Source organism: Homalodisca vitripennis, chromosome 1 (genome assembly GCF_021130785.1).
Source record: "Homalodisca vitripennis isolate AUS2020 chromosome 1, UT_GWSS_2.1, whole genome shotgun sequence".
NCBI lineage: Eukaryota > Metazoa > Arthropoda > Insecta > Hemiptera > Cicadellidae > Homalodisca > Homalodisca vitripennis.
The window spans coordinates 13,858,937-13,881,349 of record NC_060207.1 but is presented as its reverse complement, the minus strand read 5'-3'; positions in this window follow the sequence as shown (position 1 = coordinate 13,881,349).

Here is a 22,413-nt window from a genome sequence, read left to right as displayed (position 1 = left end):
ATATTTTTAATTGAGGTTAACATTTATTTGATGCTTTCTATTCACAAGGACAAAAACTAATAAACAGAACAAAGACAGAATATTTAATTTTATTCAGATCAATGTAAGAGTTCCTTTTGTTGAATTAAATGCAACGTCATCTTTTACAAGCATGCCTGTGGAAATAGATAAATTAACCCGCTATAATAATCATACAAATCCCACATGTCACTTCGTTGCTTGTTTTAATTAAATATATGGTATCTACATTTGTGTATACCTACTGGTACTATTACATTCTAATTTAATATGAATGTTTTTCTAATATAAAAACCATCTCATAGAAAAGAAATTTAAATTACAGATGAGGTAAACTTAACAAAGTTAGTTGTAAAACAAAATTATTTCAGATATTCCCGAAAAACGACAATTCCAAAAAGTTTTAGTAACGGTTTTATTACTCTACGGTTCTGAAAAATATAGATAGAATTGTTCAAGCCTTTTCAAATGAGACAGATATGTAAACTAACCACACATTATTAAAATATGTTGACATATGCCTGTCATGAAAAAAGATACGCTTGCATAAGCCAGGAGCAGCAAACATCTTGTCTTTTGATAGGCATAAGTTGTTATTCCAAAATAAGAATTTTACAAGATAATAAATAGTTTTCAATTTTAATAACGATTCCAACGGTACTTTTTTAAACGAAATCGGTCAACGCATAAGCGAGGACGACCACTTTAAAGATACGCTTGCACAAGCCAGGAGCAACAAACATGTCACAGTTGAGAGGTATCAGTTGATTGTTTTTTTTTTTTTTTTTTTTTTTTTTTTTTTTTTTTTTTTGTGCTTGATCTATAGTATTGTCGTTTTTATACATTACATCGTTTCAAATAAATGATGTAGCAAATTATTAATACGGTTACTTATAGATGTCCACTGTTAATTGATCCAATACAATACCAGTTTCACAACAAATCCACCTGACTTTTTACATTCCATAAATAATTATAACATCGCAATAAAATTGGATTGAAAGTAATGAGAAAAGTAATGCCTACCATCCGGTGACATAGTGCCTTAATTGAAACTAACAGAGTCTAATAAAGAGTTACTTGGTCGTAACTCAAGCCTACTAGTGCTAATTACCAGCTCTAGCCTGTACTAATTGTGTCATGTACAGTACAAGGTCCGTGCTCTGTGTCTCTTTAGTGCTTCGTTTGTGATGTACAGGTTTCAAACTGTACCGTTAGTACAGAACATCCGGCATGGCAAGGAGAGTATACGTATACGAGATATAAGCGAACTCCATATAATATAATATAATTATATGTACTGTTATATGACTCCCGGCGGAGCAAGTACTTTTTGTGATTCAATGTTTATTGAAATTATATATATATATACTAATAACCCAAACTGACTTGAACAATTTGTTCAGTCACTACAATAAAATCAATCGGGGTTTTTGCTGAAACGCAATAAATTCTTAACTCAGCATAAGCTGCTCTAGAATTAAAATTAAGAAACCCTTCTCTAAATGTATCACATCGTGATTTTTGCTAGCTATTTCACTTATATTTTCTCGGGAATTATATGACACCTAAAAAGTGTAATGTCTGAAACAGAACTTTCTTTTCCACGGATCGGAATTGATCGCATAAATAAAAATCTCATCAAAAATAATTTGTCATGAAAAACTGTGTAAAATTTTAAAAGAATTAATAATACACGAATTTTATCTACAACGTCCACACGCGCGCGCGCTCTCCATTCACAAACCAAAAATTTAGCGTAATCTGTCTAAAAATTAATAACAGCAAAATGGCTGGCGGGAAAAAATATTCAAACAAACTTGTATCGTGTGAGCAAAGCAGTAAACTAATATAGCTGGTTTGATTTGCATGTAAACTGAAAGTCAACAAGGGGTGGAATCTTGGAATATTCATATAGAAACATGGGTATTGTTGCGAATTATTTTAAAGCTGACCAAGAGCAATATTCTTAGTTACGAAACTATTATATAAAAAATTAGCAGTCGTTTTTAAATAAACATCCGGCTTTACACGGAAAAAAAACATAGTTAAGAAAATACAGCATTTAAAAAATGCCTAAACGTTTGCTTACATTTGTACAAGCAACCTACGTTTTTATTTAAAATTAACGAGATTCGAATCAGTAGATAACCCTGGGATTTCTACAGGACGTGTGCTAAAAGCCACTCTAACCACAGTCTAGAGGCCGGAATATTTCAATAACCGCCTCTCGGGCTGTGGAAACTCTAACTGATAAAGCATTATTATAGCTCATTTCCCTGCAAATATTTTGTATTGAAAGAGAATTTTACTTCAATCGTTAACATGCTTCTTTGACTTTGACTTTTGTTACATCTCCAAAAAAACTAAACCTCATCATAAGCAGTAAAAATGCATTGTCACGCTGATTGAAATCTCGATCGAGCCAACATTCCTGTAGACCTAATCTGAATAAGACGATGACCTGTAAGATGTGACGTGCACACAGCTGATGAGCGTGACACTGTGGCACGGGCCACACGGGCTGCCGGAATACAAAGTGGTTGGGACCACACACGGCATAGCTGCTGCTCGAGTGTCTATCACGATGCAGTAATGTAACAGTATAACCATTAGACCGTTTAACGTCTTCAGAAAATCTGTTTGTCCTCTTAACGGTAACGCTGGAAGATATACTCGATTTAAAGTGTTTAAGTCCTTTGGACGCGATCCAAAGTAGGACAATGACCTCTAACTTTTTTATGGCACTTTTATAATTGAAACATCCAATTTTTAAGATATTCATATAAAAACACCTCAACCTTCGTAAAACATCATTTACCACAATAAATTTTAACTTAAAAATTTCAACGGGTATGACATACGTAGCTTTCAAGAATGAAAAGCGTTGTAGAGTGATATTACTTTATTAAACATAAGTTGATGTTTATTTTCTTACGCAGAAGTTAAGTGGCTGTATTGGAATTTGGATAAATGAAAAAAAAACAACAAATGGGGATTAGTCTCCTTCTAGAAGCAGTTCATTAATATTATCACTGCCTGTATCCTTGGTTTTTCTTACACAACTGTTCAGGCCTCTGAGAACTCATTAGAACATTTCAAGATACCTCAGTCTTTGGAACCTGGCAGTTTTTGAGTCTTCTAATCCTCATGATCCTTCCAAATATTCTACCTCTCACTATCTGAGTTCCCGGAAGCCTCTACTCACATCAGGCCTAGGTGCCTTAGTGCGGTGGGAGGATTTTGGCACCTCTGGGTTACCTCATTCTCAAAATCTACTGAACACGTTTTTGAATACGTTTCAGAATGTCAGAATGTCTACACCTCATTTACTCAAGTCTACCCAAAGTCGAGGTCACTAAGCCTCTGAGCACTCCAGCCCTCAACTCACAACTCTGTATCTTAGCCTTCCTTAGGAAATATTCTGATTTTTTATTCTTCCAGTGACTAACTTGTTTTATTACCCTCACTTCGAGAACACCGATTTCGGGATTTCGCAACCTCATAGAGAGCATATAGAACCACCAAATGATCAAATCGCAATTTCATCTGTCCATGGTGCCTCGGTACGTTTGATCTCCATAAAAACAAATCATTTAGTATAAAAGAAGGTTCCTTTGACCTCTGCCTCTGATTTCTACTAACATCAGGTTACTCTCTAATGTGGGTGTCCATACCGCCTGTGTACACCCAGGCGCTAGGAACTTTTGCTCACCGGATCATGGCCGGTACTTATTGGCTGAGCTTTAGCGAAGCCTATCACTTGAGAGGCTGAAAAAAATTCATTTGTTTGTCCACACGATGTCTCGTAAACGAAATGATCTGTTGATCTGAAGCTTTATTTAAATATGAGGAACACCGAGTTAGGTTATGGTGAATGTCACTGCATTTATCTTGGCTGAGCGTTAGCGAATACTATTAAACTGGTTTTATAGGTAGGTAACCATGATGGTAACTAGAAATAGTAGAATAAATAAATTTGGAAATAAACTGAATACAATCATGAGATTTGAACTTGTACATTTTTATTTATAGAGTAAAACGAAAACTAATAGAGTGGAAAGTCAATGTTAAAAGTTGGTGACAATATTTCACTTCAGCGCACTCTTTGTGTTGTAATAACCTAGCTAGCTCACATAACTTTTATAATTTAAACACTGCTATGAAACCTAACATTATGAACAAAAAATTTAATTTATCATGTACCAAAATATCCTGAGAAAGATTTTATTCGTACTCTTTCAATTTTGTGAAAATGATGTGTTTCTATGATGGTACATGTCGAACCAAGGAATTAGGCTGAGCGTAATTTTTGTCGGTTCTGTATGATTATACGTCTGTCCATCTGGCAGCAGGACATCTCGAAAGCGATATGTGTTATAGATTTGAAATTTAGCATGGAACCTCAGAAAAGCCTTTTCCGCGACACCTGGTGTGGCGTATTTCTACCTTGTACGATCTCTGAATAAGTGTTTTTGGATTCAAAAACCTTTCTTTCATTACCGGAATGGTTGCACTACCCTAATAATACGCAGACGGACTTTTCTACCTTACCATACGCGACTAGTACCTTGATCTGCGCCTTGTAATGTCGCAAACCTTGCATGCGGCATTATCCCCGGCATTGTCTCTAGCTCACTAGTCTACATATATCTGGCACACGTATTATTTCACAATACCGATTTATTCAGGTCGGTCAGTTTCTAGGCCTTCTCATGTCCTTGATTTAATATCTGCCACTTACCTGTAAAAGTACTAAGTACTAACTTCCCTTGTCTATTGTTACACACTTCCATATACTCGTACTTCGATACCAACAAAACACCGAGTTACCCATGGGAGGCGATGAAATTTGATCCTAAAAACCAATTGGTAACCCACCACACTAAACTACTTTAATAATATCTAGGAATGTGGGTTGGAGCCTCTTAGATGTCCTTACTAGACGTATTTCTTTATCTATACGTTTATGTACTTTTTTGACTTGTGACTCTGTGACTTCTGCACCACTATCACCTACCTCACGATCCCCTTATGTCTGTGACACACTTTGTATCACCCAGGACCGAATTACTGCGAGATGACATTTAAGCAGTTCAGGTCGTGAGCCATTAAACGTTCTCGACGATCTTCCCTAACTGGCAGTTCATGTCACCTCACACATTACTGTTTAAAACTCACTTCTTTATAATTTTTTATTAATGTTTCATCCATTGACTTGCGGCGATCGTTAATTTTTAATTTTACAGTAGATTTGCAACATATAACTATTTTAACACTGGCATGATCTTTTCACCTTTATGTATGATATTAAAGGTAATACTTCCTATTTTTTGCTAATAATATGTGATATGACACTGACGCTTCCTTTATATCTTATTTACAGTGAATTTGTACCGTACAACTTATAAATTATTTTGCTTACTTACTTTAATTTAATTTAGTTAAAATTGAACACCTACTTTCAAATAATTGCATATCATGCCAGATCTCTCCACACGTACCTGCAAAAAGTTACAATAAATTATTAGAAACATAAAAACAGTACAAATATAAAATGAAATTTATTATGAAGGAACTTATCTCTTCAGCAAGATCGGTACCAATGTTTGACAAGACATGCTACCACGGTAGTATCTTGGACTTTTTAAGTCAAAATTAATATACTTGCAAACAGAAATACACCTTGTTACTTATAATTGCATTAAAAAATATAAAAAAGAATATAAAAATGCTTAAAATTAAACAGGGCTTGAACTTTTGCAATATAATTAATGTAAGAATGTCTAGTTCAGCTCCAGTTCACCACCTTCCACTTATTTCAACGTCTGAAGTCTAACGCTGTGACAGATATGACTCACGGAATCTGGAATCAACATCCATCTGAAGAGACCCAACATAGTCGGCGAGCAAGAATCTCAAAACGAACTCTCTACATCGTTTCAACATAACGAGACACCTGGACTACAAACAAATGTAATCACGATGAAGTGGTGTTCTCATTGTCTCATCAGGTACACAATTGAGTGCACTACGATATTTCTGAGACGATCTCAAACCACGGTGGAGCTACCGAGTTTACTACACATAACGTAGAGCAATGGTGGGAAGGGTGAAGTGGTGTTCTCATTGTCTCATCAGGTACACAATTGAGTGCACTACGATGTTTCTGAGACGATCTCTAACCACGGTGGGCTACCGAGTTTACTACACATAACGTAGAGCAATGGTCTCATTGTCTCATCAGGTACACAATTGAGTGCACTACGATGTTTCTGAGACGATCTCTAACCACGGTGGGGCTACCGAGTTTACTACACATAACGTAGAGCAATGGTGGGAAGGGTGAAGTGGTGTTCTCATTGTCTCATCAGGTACACAATTGAGTGCACTACGATGTTTCTGAGACGATCTCTAACCACGGTGGGGCTACCGAGTTTACTACACATAACGTAGAGCAATGGTGGGAAGGGTGAAGTGGTGTTCTCATTGTCTCATCAGGTACACAATTGAGTGCACTACGATGTTTCTGAGACGATCTCTAACCACGGTGGGGCTACCGAGTTTACTACACATAACGTAGAGCAATGGTGGGAAGGGTTAAATGGTGTTCTCATTGTCTCATCAGGTACAATTGAGTGCACTACGATGTTTCTGAGACGATCTCAAACCACGGTGGGGCTACCGATTTTTTTTACACATAACGTAGAACAATGGTGGGAAGGGTGAAGTGGATCTGAACCTAACCTTCTTATTGAATCAACCCTTCCCACCGCTGCTCTACGTTATGTGTAGATAATTGATGTTTTCCAAGAAGGCACAAGGAAGCTGTTTATATAACTTTTGTCTGCAATTCTAGACAGAGTTGGATAATTTTCAGAGCATTATGTTGTTGGACTGTCTCTTGACAAGAGATAACACGCAGCATCACCACACATGTTACACCCTGTCGCTACAAGCACAGTTATACTGCATGAAGTTTATTTTTGACGATGGAAGGATTGTGAAGAAAACCGGATTTTCCGGACATTTGCCATCGTTCAGTGAAACAAACAATCAGTAACACTAAGTTTCGACATCTGCAATCTGATCTCATCCTCAGGTAAATCCAACCTAACACATAATTACACACTAGGTTAAAATAAATAAATCATACCAGAGCGTAAGTCAGGAATCATAACCACCATGTTGCGTGTCAACTTCACTAACTCTAAAACGTGCACTTAATAAAAAACTAAACACAACACTAATTATTAAAACAGAACTACAGAACAAAGGTCACAATACGTCTGCATTCGTCGACCAACCACATACAACTGACCAGAGGCCAATAGCAAATGGCGATCGTCACGGCAGAAACAAGATGGCGGCAATAAAAAGTATCTCGAAACGGAGCGTTACTGATTTTTTGTTTCACTGAACGATGGCAAATGTCCGGAAAAATCCTGTTTCCTCCATACTGTATGAGCTAGCCACGAGGCACACGATATGTGAGAGAACCAAGCACGATGCATGTGCGAGAGAGCTCAGGTATCGCCCGCATAGTGGAGAGTACGCGTGCAGGCAGGCAGGCACTTTGTTCACGAGTGCTCGACTGTTCAAGCTTTGTACAAGACCGCTGTTGCGTTCTAACTTCATATTCAATTCTTCGACATTCGATTTCATTTATAATTTTTGCTTGCCGAGAGGATTTATTTGAGTGTAAAATTGTAGTACTAACGAACACGTAGATGACCGTCTTGCTTTTAAACTAAAAAGTATGTTACATCTGTATTAAATATAAAATGGTTGTAGGTTAAGTAAGTCATTTTGTATATAATGTTTTAGGTTAAAAGACACGTTTAAAATTTACATTCTCAAACCTCGCATACGTACGCAATAAATGCATGATCGATTATATAGGAATAAAGTATTACAATTCCTATAGCTTTTAACTAGTTGAGAGTTGCAAAAGACTACGTTATACAGGAAAGTTCAACCAATTTGTGCTAGGACATTTTGACTGAATGCATTCAATCTTTCTCTTCTTTTTCTCTTTCTAATGGGCGCAATTATTCAATGAAAGTTTCTGAATCTAACTATAAACAGCGGTTATATTATTTATGATTGTTTTCAATTATTTCACACCATACATTATTTAACCACACTATTACCTTAAATGGACGACTTCTATAATTTTATACATCACGTAAGTGTTTTTGTATTTTATAATTTTAATTTTATACATCGCTTTAAATGAACTTATTATTAGTTGGATATTGCGTTAGATGGCGGAACATCCAAACTTTAATGACAGTAATATATTAGCTATCAAATGTTTTTCATAACAACTACTTATTGTTAATAACTGTTTGGAGTTTGTAAATCTTTACTGTCCCTATTCATTTAGGTACATTTCTGGATTATACCTGTCTGATAGGAGAGATTCAAACCAGTCCTTCCCACTGCGTTATTTATTCATCTTAGTTAAATGATCCCTTATTCACTCATCTTATCAGTCCCTTTTCATTCATCTTAGGGCCGCAATCAGTCCCTTAATTCATTCATCTTGGGGGCCGCAATCAGTCCTTTAATTCATTCATTTTAGGGCCGCAATCAGTCCCTTAATTCATTCATCTTAGGGCTACAGTCAGTCCCTTGATTCATTCATCTTAGGGCTGCAGCCCCTCTGGTCATATGTGATTAAAATCAAGGCTTGGAATAAACAAATAAAATAACTGTGTTACATTAAACATCCAGACCTATACATGGTAATTGCTGAATACGAGTTTTGTCGTGGGACTTTGATTTGTTGGGTTCTATTGGGTTGAGTAAAGAACCTACTTACGTTCATAGCATAACAGTGATTGACTGCAATACAGATCCTGTAGTACAATACTTTATTCCAATATAATCGAGCATGCATCTGTTAAGTACGATGGGAGGTTTGAGAATGTAAATTTTAAATATATCTTTTTAATCTAAAAAAATGGACGCAAAAGTACTTACTTAACCTAAAATACAGAGTATGAAGTGCAATAAATAACGTTTGGTTAAAATAATTTTCTGGAGGATCCCATTTTTGTATATTTTAACGACAGCATTTTTGTCGTTTAATGAAACAATTACGAGTAGATGCGTAATTGGCACTAACGGTAACCAGCCCTGTAGACTGTAGAGGCTGCTTTCTCATTCCTTACAAGTGGTTTAGTTTAAAGTTTTATCTTTGAAGACAAACAATCAAGAAACTCACGCTTATTAAACATTACCTAACAGCTAAGCGTCTTTTTCGTGAGTCCAAGTAATTTCAGATTGCTAACAAACAAAGAAACAGATCATATTATCCATGTAGATTGAATATTGAATAAGATCCCCAACTAAATCCCGGGATGAATGACACAGTCGGACCACTGGGGAGTTGGAAGGCTGGAGCGGTGCGCTGGAGACTGTTTCGGAAGTAAATTGGTTTACAGGTAATGCTCGTCAGGTGTAAAGTGTCACAGAATGAATGACACAGTCGGACCACTGGGGAGTTGGAAGGCTGGAGCGGTGCGCTGGAGACTGTTTTCGGGAACAAATTGGTTTACAGGTAATGCGCGTCAGGTGTAAAGTGTCACAGAATGAATGACACAGTCGGACCACTGGGGAGTTGGAAGGCTGGAGCGGTGCGCTAGAGACTGTTTCGGGAGCAAATTGGTTTACAGGTAATGCGCGTCAGGTGTAAAGTGTCACAGAATGAATGACACAATCGGACCACTGGGGAGTTGGAAGGCTGGAACGGTGCGCTAGAGACTGTTTCGGGAGCAAATTGGTTTACAGGTTATGCGCATCAGGTGTAAAGTGTCACAGAATGAATGACACAGTCGGACCACTGGGGAGTTGGAAGGCTGGAGCGGTGCGCTAGAGACTGTTTTGGGAGCAAATTGGTTTACAGGTTATGCGCATCAGGTGTAAAGTGTCACAGAAGAATGACACAGTCGGACCACTGGGGAGTTGGAAGGCTGGAGCGGTGCGCTAGAGACTGTTTTGGGAGCAAATTGGTTTACAGGTAATGCGCATCAGGTGTAAAGTGTCACAGAATGAATGACACAGTCGGACCACTGGGGAGTTGGAAGGTTGGAGCGGTGCGCTAGAGACTGTTTCGGGAGCAAATTGGTTTACAGGTTATGCGCACCAGGTGTAAAGTGTCATAGAATGAATGACACAGTCGGACCACTGGGGAGTTGGAAGGCTGGAGCGGTGCGCTAGAGACTGTTTCGGGAGCAAATTGGTTTACAGGTTATGCGCATCAGGTGTAAAGTGTCACAGAATGAATGACACAGTCGGACCACTGGGGAGTTGGAAGGCTGGAGCGGTGCGCTAGAGACTGTTTCGGGAGCAAATTGGTTTACAGGTTATGCGCATCAGGTGTAAAGTGTCACAGAATGAATGACACAGTCGGACCACTGGGGAGTTGGAAGGCTGGAGCGGTGCGCTAGAGACTGTTTCGGGAGCAAATTGGTTTACAGGTAATGCGCGTCAGGTGTAAAGTGTCACAGAATGAATGACACAGTCGGACCACTGGGGAGTTGGAAGGCTGGAGCCGTGCGCTAGAGACTGTTTCGGGGGCAAATTGGTTTACAGGTAATGCGCGTCAGGTGTAAAGTGTCACAGATTACATTTCGCTGTACGGCAAAGCGAGACAGCGCCGGGTAACCCGATTGGCGGGTAAAAGCTTTACCTAATAATCGCCACGGATGGGTGAGCAGGACCAGGGCAGCGGCCGAGGCGCATCTACCGAGTCTTCAATTACCGCGTCCTTCAAACACTGGCAACAATGTCGTTTACTGACGGTTCTGCGTCACGTGTGTCTGATTATTCGTCGTTCCCTACTAAACCATACACATAATATACCAATGTATAAAACTCGAATATGAATTGTGAATTTATTTCCACAGTTACAGAAAGAACAAACGATTATAAGAACACTAGGAAATTACCTTATCACTTTTCCAAGTAACTGTGATCTGGGAGTACAAAATAAACTAAAAGCAAAAAAAGGATTGAGTCTAGTTAAAAAAAAAACATTGTTCTTAACCGACGCTGTGGTGGTAAATCAAACTTAATCACTTGCTTTACAATGAACATAAATAAAAACGTGGCGTATGAGAAACCTAAAACAAATACATTGGGTAAAACGTCAAATTATCTCTCCCTATTATAATATAAATTAGATCATAACATGAATTAGTACAAAGTAAATTAACTTAGTAATCTGTATAAAGTATCTAAAACCATCTTCGGTATTGAACTAGTTTTTAATTATCTAAAAAGAGCTTTATTACACAAAACTTTATATCACTTGGTAAGTTGTCAAATAAATGTGGTACCACGAAATTATACAATCTTTTAAATATTTCTTTATTCACTTCTGGTTTTCTAAAAATATTATTACTTGCCTTTCTTGTGCTGTAAAATAAATTTTGAGTAGCAATAATGTAAACGATTTGGTGATTATTTATTTTCAAAAAGATCTACCAAAGTTTAATACAATTCTCAAGTTTCATAACTTTATCTTAACTGTTTCAAAAGATATTTTTTTAAATAAAAAACACGTACAGACAGATAGGCAGAAAACTAAAAAAACTAAATAATTTTGGACATACCTTCATATGAAATTTTTTTCTCATTTTATGTGTAGAACACGTCCAAACAAAGGATTGTAACACTTTTAATGAATACCAGGATATGCAAATAAGAAAGAGAATTTTCAATTTCATATTAAAACGTTTCTCACATTCAAACTAGTCATCTTATATAAAAAGTGGTTTGAAGTACCCACAAGCAGAAGAAGAGAATTCAAACCTGGAATGTGCTAACAAATTGTGCCCTGTGAATGTCGAACTTGTGGAAGGCGGTAGGTGCAGCGCCCGCACGCGCACCCACCGAAGGACACTAATGACAGCCTGTGCATGTACCGCACGTTTTATTTTCGTCTTTTCCTTCGATAAGGGTTATCCTAGCCGAATATCGCATTACACATAAAAACAAGGTAGGTTCGTTTTCTCGTAACAAATGTTTTAGTATGAAGTTGAAAATACTTTTAATAGTAGCAAAATTTACCATATCCTCTTAAAACTGCACGTTCTTTAGTGACTTGAATTGTCCTTAATCACATCAAAGTGAAACCTCATGCACACATACGTCTTTAATTTTGAGTAGCCTTATAGGAGATCTCATTTTGAAAACCCTATCGATACGCACCCAAACGTTTTTTTAGTTTTTCTTGTAAAGTTTATACTTTTTAATACTCAAACAATACAGTAAAAACAAGTTTGAGATATTTGTATTAATAACATTCAAAAATATCGAAAAAAGTAAACAGCGTTTGGATGCGTAGTAATTATTATTCAAATGAGACACATTTGATAAAACTACGACTAAATATAAATAGTAAAGTGCAAGAGGTTTAATCTTATGAGGCTACAATCAAGATGGCTACCAGTGGAGCCGCTTTTAAGTAATTAAAATCTTCTCTAAATTAGGTACCGAAAAGTGCCCACAACGCTATTTGTAACTAAGAAGTATTAAACCTGAGTTTTATTAGCAAAGAAACAAAAATAATATAAATGTATGTACTATTGTTTTATACAGCAAGATGAAATGACTTAATTGTAAAACGAATTTATTTTATTTGCACTATATTCTGAACGTAGTGTTAACCTTGTAATTGGCAATGTTGTTTTGGCATTTAAAAGATAAGCGATAATCTAACTTGATATAATTCGAGGAATTTGATTACTTCAAATATTTAAGATGATTCCACAACCCGGGCCAGCCTAACATAAAAGATAAAGGAAGAAAGAATTCTTGGAAATTGTTCAGACATGTGGAACAAAAAGTTTCTTTCAATTTGACGTCTTTCATGTTCAGCCGAGTGGATTTGTTACGTACACTGGCATAAAGACTTTCTAGGTTGAGTTTGTCGTGTCAGACAGCAGCAGAGGTACCAACCCAACCGCTAAAGTGCTAATTGTCGAAGCCAGGTTTGCCACCACCACACAGAGACAGTTACATCACAATCATTCGAACCTCTCGCTGACCTCTCTGGCTGACTCGCCACCGACCAACGAGCTAACAAAACGTTCATACTAAGTATGAACATTTTGTGTACATTGTACAAGTCTTGTACAATGTACACACTTCGAACTGCTACAGAATAATAATTGAACAGGTTTTGAAGCTATTTATTTAAAAGTAAGGAATCCTTAGACCTAAGTAACCATCAAGTACAATAGAATGAATATGATTTTTTTTAATAAAAAGATACATGGAATTTACGGAATTCTTATTAAATAACATGTAGTACATATATGTACTAGGAAAACTAAACCAAGCGCTGAATTAAAAAAAAAAACTTCGTAACATACAAAAATAGTTCTTTATTTGGTTACAATAAACATTCGGTTACATCTTTCTCTGTAAAAAGTGAAAATAAGACATAAAATACATTTAATTACAATTTAAGCAAATCCATCAGAACATTATGTGCCGATTTATACTCTATAATGTTGAAGGAGGTAAAATATAAATTGGTCTATAATTTGTAAAAAGATTATGTCAACGCCTGATGTTTAATTAAACATGTGAATATTAATGTAATAAGTACAACCGGTAGTTTATTGAATATTAAGCTACTACACAAAATAAATAACGGTTACGTGGGCTAAGGTGAGCGAAGGTGTCAAACACAACTAGGTAAAGTTGAGACTATCAAACTACATATAACACATAAAAATACATTTGTAAATTGTTATGTCTTAAAATATTTACAAGATCTTAAACCATTTGTCATGCATTAAGCCCAATCATAATACACAGTGATGTAGACCTAGTGGCTGAAGCGAGAACCTGCCTTCTTAGTTTAAACGAAAACCCCTGTATTTAAATTTATTGTAATGTAAATAATTCAGGAAAATAATCAGTAACACCCAAAAATAGCCCACAGTGGTACTTTTTGGAGATAGGGATCATTTATGAAAGATTTTCAAATATAACGGTATGTCGAGCAGTACCTCATTTAAAGGTCTCTAAACGATTCACTGATCATTTTGAAAAAAGTTTAAAATTATTTCGCTTTTTGTATACAGAGTGATCCAAAATATGACAGTTGTAAGGTTTCACAAGCTTTTTTTATACTGTTGCCTCATTTAAAATGTTAAAAAATGCAAGTTTTTATCCAAGGGTTTTATGCAATTATGTTACAGATATCACTGTTCAGCACACTTCAAATATTTTTAAATATGCCAAACTTAGGATACTTCAAACTCGTAAAACCCAAAACATTTACACAGTAAGATATGACACACAAATCAATAACTCTCTTAAAAACTAAAATGTGTAGCCTATATTTAAAATTTGGGTAGGACGGTGGTCTACTTCACCCTGTGACTCCGAAATCTGTAGTTGATTGGGTAATTGACCAATCATCCTACATTACAGTAAGAGTTAGACGTAGTTGAAAAGTACCTCAATCATGTAGTCCAATTCAAATCAAACCGTAAACGGTAAATACTATTTTTGAACGTCTTATTCTTTAGGAAAGTATTTTACTGAATCAAAATGTATAATATATTTCTGTACTATATAACCAAAATTCATAAGAATCACGATAAAAAGCGTTATAAGTGTCAAGCACATGCAAATCTATTAATGGCGCAAATATATATACGTAGGTGCAATTTGATGTGAACTTATATTTGCCTGTTTAAACATGTTTTAGGATAATCAATTTGTGTTTATTATTATATGTGTACAGTTTTAAGCATCGAGTAAAGGAATCAGCGTGTTTGAGTAATGAACGGGTTATCAGACGGGTAGATGTAATGTTGGTGTTATCTGGCGGCAGTGTCAGCCCAGGTCACATGATCAAGTTAACATAACCTACAAAACCTTCAACGTACTGCAACAAGTCACGCGAACTGGAAACTCTTTTACCGGCCTTTACTTGGGAAAACTTTCAAATAACATCGTTCCACAGTGACGACAAGAAGAGACAATGTATACCTTCGGAGACCTCTCACATGGAAATCTTTGTATTTTATGAATTCTAATGAAATTTTTAGTTTTAATATTAATATTACACAGAACATGATGACATTAGTTTGATAAAGCAAACGCAAAATGCTACTTTCTCCAAGGATTCAACAAGAACCCATCTAACTGCATTGCATTTGTATTAGAAATGTTATAATATATGCCATCAATCCGTTACTGTTACCATACAATATTTTAAACTGTTATTACACACTATTTTAAATTATTGTGTCATACAGTTTTTTAAACTGATGATACACACTATTTTATACTGTTGTAACACACTATTTTATACTGTTCTAACACACTATTTTAGACTGTTGTTAACACATTATTTTATACTGTTGTAACACACTATTTTTATACTGTTGTAACACACTATTTTAGACTGTTGTTAACAAATTATTTTATACTGTTGTAACACATTATTTTATACTGTTGTAACACACTATTTTAGACTGTTGTTACAAATTATTTTAGACTGTTGTAACACATTATTTTTACTGTTGTAACACACTATTTTATACTGTTGTAACACACTATTTTAGACTGTTGCCACACACTATTTTAGACTGTTATTCAAATTATTTCAGACTGTTGTAACACATTATTTTATACTGTTGTAACACACTATTTTAGACTGTTGTCAAATTATTTTAGACTGTTGTAACACATTATTTTTACTGTTGTAACACACTATTTTAGACTGTTGTAACACACTATTTTAGACTGTTGCCACACACTATTTTAGACTGTTGTTAACAAATTATTTTAGACTGTTGTAACACATTATTTTTACTGTTGTAACACACTATTTTAGACTGTTGTTACAAATTATTTTAGACTGTTGTAACACATTATTTTTACTGTTGCCACACACTATTTTAGACTGTTGTTACAAATTATTTTAGACTGTTGTAACACATTATTTTTACTGTTGTAACACACTATTTTAGACTGTTGTAACACACTATTTTAGACTGTTGCCACACACTATTTTAGACTGTTATTAACAAATTATTTCAGACTGTTGTAACACATTATTTTTACTGTTGTAACACACTATTTTAGACTGTTGCCACACACTATTTTAGACTGTTGCCACACACTATTTTAGACTTTTGTTACAAATTATTTCAGACTGTTGTAACACATTATTTTTTACTGTTGTAACACACTATTTTAGACTGTTGTAACACACTATTTTATACTGTTGCCACACACTATTTTAGAATGGTGCCACACACTATTTTAGACTGTTGTTACAAATTATTTCAGACTGTTGTAACACATTATTTTTACTGTTGTAACACACTATTTTAGACTGTTGTCACACACTATTTTAAACTGTTCTCACACACTATTTTAACTGTTGTTACAAATTATTTTAGACTGTTGTAACACATTATTTTAGACTGTTGTCACACACTATTTTAAACTGTTCTCACACACTATTTTAACTGTTGTTACAAATTATTTTAGACTGTTGTAACACATTATTTTAGACTGTTGTCACACACTATTTTAAACTGTTCTCACACACTATTTTAACTGTTGTTACAAATTATTATTTTAGACTGTTGTAACACATTATTTTAGACTGTTGTCACACACTATTTTAAACTGTTGTCACACACTATTTTAACTGTTGTTACAAATTATTTTAGACTGTTGTAACACATTATTTTTACTGTTGTAACACACTATTTTAGACTTGTGTCACACACTATTATCAATTAGTACAGGAACAATCATATGGAGACATTATACTGCAAAATTACGTTATACAGCATTATGTGTAGTTAAACACTAAACAATTATTAATTTATGATAAACTAAAAATAGCACAAACGTTTTCTGTGTTACGCAGTGTCCACCTGAGAATTATACAGGGTGTAAAAAAGTCCGGCACGGACTTGATAATTCCCGAACGATTACAGGTAAAGCGATAAAACATGGCACATCATTACTGCACCTATAAATGTACTTTTTGAAGTAACTACCATATCTTTGTCATGTCAGAGACATGGCCCTTAGGAGTCAGAAGGAAATCTTAAATAAGAGCATAGGTCGTGTAGGACATCAAATTAAAGGTCTTTATTAGTAGAGTACAATTTCGCAAATCCGACATCAAAGGGTTCAAAAATTATGCTGGTTTCAAGTTTGAAATAGAGAAAACAAAATTATTCATACTTAAAGAAAACATTGTTAAGATTTCTGACATAACATTATTTTTACGATATAATACATAAAAACCAAATTGTTTAGTTCAGAACTCGACTACAAAATATGAGGTTTGTATACATAAAAAACATAAGAAAAATTGATTTTTGGTCTCAACAAGTAATATGGAAATCAACAAAGAAATAATTTTAAAAATTTATTTTGAACGAAACAAATTAAATTTCTTTAGCAAACAAAAACATAATGTAGCCAACAAGGTTCCTGCTTTCATTTGTGGATTAAGGAACTTTCTTAACGCTCGCATCCGTCCAATTACAGAAATCTATTGTTTCCAGGGACTGTTATATTATTGCAGGAACGAGGCAATTACCGAGCTCAACGATACGGAGCTGCAGCTTTCAAGTTTTACTTATCGTTTGGCAAGTGAGAGCGTTAACGAGCACAGACAACTAAAGGTCGGGATTGTTAATTCTGCCTACAGCTCTTAAAAATACATCTTTAATTTGAACAGTTGTAATTTTTATTTTGTTACAAGATCTCGTAAAATTGCAGTTTGCTTGAAGTATACTTCATGCTTTGCCGTGAAGATGAAGCAGTTAGTCACTTTCATATCGTTGTTGAAAAGAAACGATTTACTTCTCTATAACTGATAAAGTTCTAGTTAATACACTGGACCAGTAGATATAACGCAGTGCATTAGTAAAAAGTTGGTATGGCAATCGTACATAATCTGTAAACAATCCAGCGAACCTTGGACTATAAATAACACTTAAGATAAGGAGTGATTTAATTAACGTTGATAACACTATCGCATGCTGCCGAAACTAAATATTTATTCCAAGTACATTACTCTATGCACATCTCACAGAACTATAACGGCATATTCAAGGGCGCATGCTTAAAAAAGTCAGTCTTATTAAAAAAGTAATTCATAATTAAATTATCTCATTAGACCAAACAAATTACCACTAACGTTGTATGGATATTTTGTTGTTTTTTACTTCAAAAGTTTTTGTTTGTTTTTTACTTCATGTTTACAATGTATGAGTACTTTTTTACCGAACAGAACCAAATTTAGTGCCAAATAAAACATTTTTCTGAGATTTAATACCGATAGGTTTAACGTGTATTTAACATTTACGAAAACCAATGTAGCAGTCGAGGGCGGCAAAACAAAAGAATGCCCAATAATGACAAAACGTTTAGTATCTCAATTCTCAGAATTAAAAATAAGTGAGAAATGCAGTTTTACTGAATAATTAAAATATGTTCCTTAAACTTACTCATAAAAGACCACTACAAATGTGCCTTTTTCAATAATTTTTCCATACAATCAAAAAATTAGTTGTCTACATGTATTTTATATTTTTGTATGTTATAACGAATTTTGTTAAATTACAAATAGTCACTACTGTTTAACATTAGTATTATTAACAATAACGCAATAAAAAGGAAAAATATCCATTAATGATAAATATTATATTAAATAAAATATAATAAAAAAATATAAATAAAATATTACAAATCGGATAGTTACATATTTCATACAAAACACACAGGTATATTAGACAAAGAAAAACATGATAGCCTACTGTTCATGCCGATTTTTTTATATGGACTCCTTTTCCTAAAGGAAATCAGTCGAAATATCTTAACACATCATTATGAATAGAATTATACGTTTGCGCGTTTTTTGCAAGGAGTTATTTTCATCCCAAAAACATTTATATCTACGAAGACAATCAAATTTCAACTTACGTATTTTTTTAATTACATAGAAATACAGCTAGTGTTTGGTAATGCAATAAAAGAAAGCAAGGTCTCTGTTCAGTAGAGACCTAAACAAAATACTTTTCCTCAGACCCAAACATTGGAGGTTTCACTTTTTCTTGATAGACTCAATAAAACCGGAGGTTCTACTTTTACGTGGTAGACCCAACAAACTGGAGGTCCTATTTTTGTCTGAGACAAAAAAATAAACTGGAGTTCTTACTTTTTCCTGATAGATCCAACAAACTGGAGGTCTAACTTTTACCTGATAAACCCAACAAACTGGACGTCCAACTTTTTTTCTGATAGACCCAACAAACTGGAGGTCCAACTTTTGCCTGGTAGACCCAACAAACTGGAGGTCCTATTTTTGTCTGGGACAAAAAATAAACTGGAGTTCTTACTTATTCCTGACAGACCCACTAAAACTGGAGGTTCTACTTTTGCCCGAGAGACCGACAAATTGGAGGTCCATAAAGACGTTTTTGACCTCCCACAATTTACAAAACCACAACCCGAAAAAATCATTTTAGTCATAGTGTAGGAAAATAACATTTCTTGTTCTACTGTCTGTTCATAAGCAATAAGTTATAAACAGCAATAAAGAAAACGGTAATGTCAGAAAAGAGAAATTTAAAAATATGTTTACAGTAATCAAATTTTCGGCACGATATTTATAACATTGATTTCATTAAACTCCATTAAGTATCGTGGTTTTTGAAAAGCCAGCAAGACCGCCAAAAGCCAATAGAACCACAACTACACGTCTGGTTGGTTGCGGTTTGGGAACGGGTTCGTCGAATTACACGAGCTCTAGCTGGAGAACGGTGTAGCCACTCAGAGAGTTTGTCTTGTTCAATTACGTGCAGACAGTGTTGTCAAACATGTGTGAACGTGAACACTGCAATAAATTGTTACACTTGTTAATATCTAATTATATATTAAATGGTCATTTAAATCTGTACGTAACTTGTACTCGATATGATTTTTGGATTGAAATTTAGCTCTAAAATCTTTTCTAATTCTTGCTACTTTAGGCCCATATAACCCCTTACCAACGATTTCGCCCCGACAACGAAACGTGGTAATGTTTTTGAGGAAACCCTCTTAAAACTATTGTAACGCAGTACATCAAAATGTTTGACCAAAATTAACAAAATTCTGTTTTTCTTTACGAAAAACTGTATAACTCCACACACGTGGAACACACATTTATTGATCTTATGTAAAGTTTAAAAATAGCATTTCTAATGAAAGTAATCGAATTTTTAACAAATATCACAATATGTAATTTTTAGGAACAAATATTTACGATAAACAGTGTAAGTTTATCTTACTATAAGATTTATATTTTATTGTATCGTGTTTTCTAGTATATTTCAAATACTTAACAAATTTGGTGAACTTTTTTTAAATATCAATTATTAAATTTCATGCTCAATGCAGGAACAACTAATTTATAGTTTTGAGTCTCATGGGTTAGATCGTTTTGTAATACCGGTGTTTGATTTCGTCATAATTGGAAAAGTCGGTTTTGTTTATGACAACTACGTCATACATTTTCCTTCCATCGTAGGCTATATCTGTCAATTTTATTTTTGACGTTTACTCTTTTAGTGTATTTATGTTATTCGATTTTATTATTTTAACGTTATGGCCGATTTATTTTTTGTACATTTAATGATAATAATCGTATAGAAATTAGTTGCGATTCGGAACTTGGAAAGTAAAGCCTGGTGAAGTACGATAATGTCTTCTCTTCTTAATATAGTTTAAGTTGAAGAGGCTAACAAATGTTAAGACAAATTTTCAACCACATATAATTTTTAGGTACAAGTATTTACTATAAACTTTCCTGTGCAGTCGAAAAAAAGTTGCATTTCATGTGTTTAGTTTAAGTTAACGTTCGAAATAGTTTATTCTAGAAAGATTAAATGATATCAATATTTACATATCCCAAGCGCCAAGACGGCGCGTGTGGGATTACAGATTGTTTATTTAGTTCAAACAACACTTTATCTTCGTGGCAGTTGGTAGCACAGATTTGTTTAAACGTGTGTTGGTCATGTGTGATTATAATCTCCTCGAATTATCAAACAATGTGCACAGTTAGAACGTTAATTTGTGCATAATTAATAGTATGCAACTTTTTCGTTGGTATGAATATGTATGCCAATAAAGTCATGAAAGAAGAGTCCGAAAGACTTCATTGGTTAGACAATAACTCCATTGCACATTAGAATGAACAAAAATCGCAGCGATACAAACCCTAAAATTAAATCCAATCCTATTTCGGCCCATGCAATGGAGCATAACTAAAGATTCTATGAATGTTTTTCTTTTAAAAGTATTAACAAAATTCAGAATCCCCATAAACTTAAAATGAATTATTTAGAAATAGCTCATCAGAGGGTCCTAACAAGCTAAACATCCGGATGGTCTAAATTTAAGGTATGGATAGTTGTAGATATAAATTATCCTTTACAATTTTAACTAGTTTTATTTTATTAAATTACACAATTAACTAAAAATTTATTTTTTAAATAAATATTACTTGTAATATGAAAAACTATATACTTTTTGTACCTAACTCTAAATTTGTTTTATTAACATATGGTGTTTCTTTTGTTTTTTTATCCCTTATTAGTATGTTTACCTCTATATCTCTTGAAAATGTCTTATTTGTGACGAACAATAGAGAATTTTTATGTTTCATTTTTCTGTTTTTATTGAAGAATGTGTGTGTGTGTGTGTGTGTGTGTGTGTGTGTGTGTGTGTGTGTGTGTGTGTGTGTGTGTGTGTGTGTGTGTGTGTGTGTGCGCGCGCGCGTGTGTGTGATATTTTCAAAAACGTATACACTGTATTGAAAATTAAAGATTAAACCGTTACAAGCACATAAGCGGTTTCAAAACTGTGACCGCAATTTGGCGTTATTTGGGTAGAATAATTTTGAAATTACGATTGAAAACCTATCCACCTGTACTTTTCAATGTTGCTGTTTAATTCTTAATAAAAATACCGGCAACCATCTAAACACGATATAAGCTAAATTTTAGTGGCAACAGTTGTTTTCAATGGCTTGAGAGTAATAATACCCGTTTCCGGTTTGTTCTCATAAGTAGATATAACCATTATCCTCTGAAACTTCAAAGGACCACCATATTGAAACTTTTTTTGAATATTTTTAAAATGTGTTTTCAAATTTAATTTAACTCGTCGTTCCCAAGTGACACACTGTCTAGTATTTAACTAATAAAGACGTTGTAAGTCATAGTCAGATTGTTGAAGTGATTAATGATGTGACTTACATAAATTAGGAACTACTGCAGTTATCGTGTTAACAATCTCGAGTCATGTTGCATAAGACCCTGTATATACGTACAATTG